At 34.7% G+C, this 5,168-nt stretch overlaps 2 long non-coding RNA genes and 1 pseudogene across 4 annotated transcripts in view; 1 reads left to right on the forward strand and 2 right to left on the reverse strand.

Annotated features, from left to right (window-relative positions):
- The window catches only part of LOC109841886, a 74,148-nt gene that overhangs the window by 63,288 nt on the left and 5,692 nt on the right, over positions 1–5,168 (reverse strand). The window lies entirely within an intron of this gene.
- On the forward strand, positions 37–3,174 carry LOC109841884 (annotated as a pseudogene).
- LOC109841885 lies at positions 3,487–3,971 on the reverse strand. The gene is made up of 2 exons (XR_002247278.1): positions 3,836–3,971; positions 3,487–3,730 (listed from the first exon to the last, which is right to left on the reverse strand). It is a non-coding gene; the product is annotated as an uncharacterized LOC109841885 (long non-coding RNA).

Consider the following 5,168-nt stretch of genomic DNA (forward strand, 5'->3'; position numbering starts at 1 on the left):
TTGGTCGAAACTGTTTTTGGTACTTGGTTTCGTTTCGTTCATTGGGTTTCCAGCTAGAACATATTTCTTACGGGTTCCAAAAATTCCCCTTAAGTTAGATCAAGAGTAATAAGTAATACCATCAAATTGGGGGTTTTTGTGACATTTTGAAAGTTAACGGGGTTTATATGAGAAATGCCCAAATGTGAGAGGGGTTTTGTGAAATTTACCCTACTTTTTCCTGGTTGTGCATATAATCTGATGTTTCTTTAATCATCCTAAAGAGAATCCGTGATATGGGCTAAAAGTACATGTCAACTCAACCGTTTTCTATCAAAATAAGGTAGCTACCTTCCGTTATTTAACAAAAGAAGCGTCCACAAATGAATATCAACCTGACTACAAAAACTTGCACCATCTTCATGATTATACCATTTTTTTTAAATTAGATGATAAAACTATGATAAAAATATGGACATTTTTCAAAATGGATGCAGATGATGTATGAGGAAGCAAGTCAAGTTGCAAATGATGCTATAGGAAGCATGAGAACAGTTGCTTCATTCTCGGCTGAAGATAAGGTGATGGAATTGTATCGGACGAAATGTGAAGGACCTATGAGGACAGGAATTAAGCAAGGGTTTATTAGCGGTACTGGTTATGGAGCATCCTTCTTTGTGCTCTTTTGTGTTTATGCAGCCTGTTTTTATGCTGGAGTTCACCTTGTAGAGGATGGAAAGACTACATTTGGAGAATTTTTTAGAGTATGTATCATTTTATAATTATGCTTTTAGATATTTACAATCATAATGCATTACTTTGAAACTTGTTGTAGGTGCCTTAGGTTAAACAATATACTGGATTATCTAGTAACAGTAGTCATTACGAGTTTTTTAAACACTATCAATACTTCATCAACCTTTGGATTGGATATTCGACAATGTGATTACTATGTGATAATTATCAGCACTGAACACAGTATAAGAGCATAATTCACAGTCAGTTAAAATAAACCAAAGGTCAACTGGATATTAGACAACAAACAAACACTGGCTACTGCCATACATGTTCTACTACTAGATGAAAGCTCTAAGTTTTGTACTGAAACTATCTGGACATTTCTACGTACAAAATGAAATCCTGTCTCAATCACTATTGCAGGTTTTCTTTGCTCTTTCTCTGGCAGCCATGGCAATTTCTCACTCAAGCGGGCTAGCACCAGATTCTAGCAAAGCAAAATCTGCCACAGCATCTATATTTGCAGTTCTTGACCTAAAGTCTACCATAGATTCTAGTGACGATTCTGGAATGAAATTAGAAACTTTGGATGGAAACATTGAGTTTCGGCACATCAGTTTCAAGTTATCCCACAAGGCCAGATATTCAAATCTTCCAAGATTTTTGCTTGTCAATTCAATCTGGAAAGGTCAGATACTGTATGTGAATTTTAAATTTCCTGATTGTTCCTAGAATAAGACTCGTTATAGACTTTTAGTGATTAGTATGAGAGAAAGTGCTTGATTGAACTTTATCATTCTGAATCTGCTAATCCAAATTACACATAGCCTCCCTAAATCCTTGTCTCAATACTATATCAGACTGTTGCATTGGTGGGAGAGAGCGGAAGTGGGAAATCAACTGCAATACAATTGCTACAGAGATTTTATGACCCCAATTCAGGTAATATATCGATAGATGGGATTGAGATATCAAAGTTCCAGGTGAAGTGGTTGAGGCAGCAAATGGGCCTTGTCAGCCAAGAACCAACATTGTTCAATGACACTATTCGAGCCAACATTGCCTATGGAAAGGTAGGAGAGACTACCGAGGCTGAGATTGTTGCTGGTGCTGAGTTAGCAAATGCGGACAAGTTCATATGCAGTTTGCAGCAGGTTTGGTTCTTGATTCATCAGTTTGCAGCAGGTTTGGTTCTTGATTCATCAATTATAGCTAAAATTAATGCTAGTCTAAATTCCATAAGTCTTCTGGTTTGTAGTCCTATGTCGGAGTCAATACTTATAACTTAAAATTTGGGGTTAATTTGGTCTCAATCTCTGTTTAATGTCCATTTATATCCCAAATGGGCAGATCTCTCCTCAACGATAGAGAATAAATAGGATGTTTATAAGTAGATATATAGTCTATAATTTTGTTAGTTGAATTCAATCAATTGTAAGGATAGGCTTACGATCTAACATATGTCAGTCTTGAGTCCCTGATCCATGAGCTGGTGCTATATATTATTGCTAGTCTAAATTCTATCTGTATTTATTAGCAATTTGGAACTGAATCAAAACTTTTTTTTAAGAATAATGGTGGGTTAAACTTCTCGTGCTTCATCACTAAGGATTTAACGAAACAGCTCTAGACATGAGAAAATGATGTTTCCCAGTCAAACACAAGTCAGTATATAAGCTACAAGAAGTTCAAAAAAATTTGTTCATGTAGGAGGTTAAGGGAAAGTAGTGTATTGTATCCATTCAGTTAAATGTGAGTTTGCTTTAAAAGAAAAGCATGAGGTGAAATTTGTCCCACATTGGAAAGAGAGGCCTTTCCAACCCTAACAATATCTGAATGGAATAAATAAATAAATAAAATCATTTACCCTCAATATTAGTGTATGATTTAAGGGCACAACTCAGTTCTCAACCTTTAACAAGGATTATTTGAGCTACTAATGGATGGATAGGTATTGTCACTTCGATGGAAAATATACCCCTTGGCATATAATCTAACATCTGTTCTTGCAATTTTATTAATTTTAATTTTTGGAAATACAGGGCTATGACACAATGGTTGGAGAACGAGGGATTCAGTTATCGGGTGGTCAGAAGCAACATATAGCAATTGCTCGTGCCATCATAAAGGAGCCCAAGATCTTGCTCCTTGATGAAGCAACTAGTGCATTGGATGCTGAGTCTGAAAGAATAGTTCAAGACGCTCTAGATCGAGTTATGGTCAATAGAACCACAATAGTCATCGCTCATCGACTGTCTACAATCAGAGGTGCTGATATTATTGCTGTAGTTAAGAATGGTATGATTGTAGAGAAAGGAAAGCATGAGGCTCTGATGAATATCGAGGATGGGGCTTATGCCTCCTTAGTAGCACTTCACTCTAGTTCTACTTCATAATGTAACACCATTTTGTATTGATGACTTTATCTGGTTAGGTTTTGTTTTCATTTATGTTTCACTAGATGTCTACAATTGAATGCGTTAATATGTGATGAGCAATGTTGGACATTAAGTCTAGCCCTTATCTGATGACTTCTAGCAAGAGAAGAGAATGATAAATTACTGAGTCTATCTGAAGATATAATAGTTAAAAGGAAATTTCATCCAGGGTATATCTGCCAAAATTTCACCCCATTGCAATTTCAAGTTACTGAATTTTGAAAATAAACAAAACTTCTACAAATTGCAACTGATGCAGAAGCAGTTGCATCAAAATTAAAGTTGCAAGCAACCAAACAACCCAGAAGATTAATTTGTAAAAGTCATAAAATATCACAGCAAAAACAATCACATTACCCAACCCTCAATATTTATAGTAACCAGTAAACATAGAAACAACTAGTGCGACTATGTTTTCTTCCCAAAATTAATAAGTTGCATACCTCTCACCTATCCAAAAATCAAATTCTGATAAGTTACACCAGTTATGCAGTGGACAGGTGACCTCCCCCTCTACACTAACAAGGGTATCAGATATGTTCATTTACTGCTGTGTTGATATTGCTTCCTCTGAGCTGCAAAACAACAAACGAATAGATGTAAACTTACTAAACCAACTCTACTAGGAATATGAACCAAAGGAGTAATAGAAAATTTACTAATTTTGTTTGGAACTTAACCTTTACTCCAATAGCCATAGCTGTTTTTAGGTTCACCAATTCACCTAACCTTATGGACCCTCTTTTGTTATCTTTGATGGAGATTATGGGGACATTTCTTGAGGATGCCAGGTTCGGTATATGCTTTGTTAGTGACCGATGGTTGCAATCCAAACCTAAAAGTATGGCCTGTAATAGCCACAAGATAGCTCCAATTATCCGATCATGTTAGATATAAACTATTGGCTAGATCATAAGAAAAGTCATCGTGAAATCAAACCGATGCATAACTATAAAAGACGGCATATAGTCTCTACAAGTTGAGAAATTTTCTTTGCATGTAAAATAAAGTTATTGTGAAATGGATCAATATGAAATGCAGAGGACATTTGTGCTTAAGCTAAACTCATGCCAATTGTATGCTAACTACTTAGCAAAAACAATACTCAGTTGAAAGTTAAATATGAGTAGTAATGTTCTCATATAAATCTGAGGACGTTTTTTTAATAGAGAATGTAAAATGTATCATTTAACTTTTTGGAACATGAATATATAAATTTCCTATTGAGTATCACTAGTACATTACATGGTTCTACCATTTAAGTGTTTCTACACATTATTTTTATCCTAAGATATATAAGCATTATGTATATTTATTCTTGGAAAATGTTTTGATCATGAGTACCGAAAAATTAATAATTTAGTTAGCATTATTCATGTTTAGAAGGAGACAACAAAAAAGTACCAATTTCCATCAAATTGTTTTGAACGTAAGCAAGGCTTTCACTGACATTGCACTGCGTATATCATGCATAAGAATAATAAAAATTGCAAAATAGAATAGTACATGGTAAACTGTTGTCTACCCAAGGACATACAATAAATAACATACATAGTTGAAGTTGTCGTGCTTAACAAAATAAAAGAATAAACATTGTGTTGTTCCTTCTATTAGTAGTTCTTCTATAAATGAAAAATATCTAATATTAGTTATCAATAAAGATAACATAAATAGCCGAGCCAAAACTGAAGAGGCTAGGAGGAGGAACGAGACTGTGGCGTAGGAATATTGGAAGTTTGCCATTTTTTGATTGGAGGTGGGGTTTTGGTTGGAGAAAATTGGTAGGGGTTTGTGTGTTATTATATAGCAATTTGTTGGGAGATTAAGAGTTTTAACGTTTTCCTTGCGATTGGTGTAAATATTTTTTTGCAAGGTATGTGAAAGGTTGATGTTGGGTTGTGTTGCATGTAATTATTAATGGATTCAATGTTAGGTAACGGAGGAAATAAAGTTTAGAATATAGTATGGTATATAATCATGACTTAATGCATACTTATGTTGCATGTAATTACC

The sequence above is a fragment of the Asparagus officinalis genome, chromosome 5 (assembly GCF_001876935.1).
Source record: "Asparagus officinalis chromosome 5, Aspof.V1, whole genome shotgun sequence".
NCBI classification, from domain to species: domain Eukaryota; kingdom Viridiplantae; phylum Streptophyta; class Magnoliopsida; order Asparagales; family Asparagaceae; genus Asparagus; species Asparagus officinalis.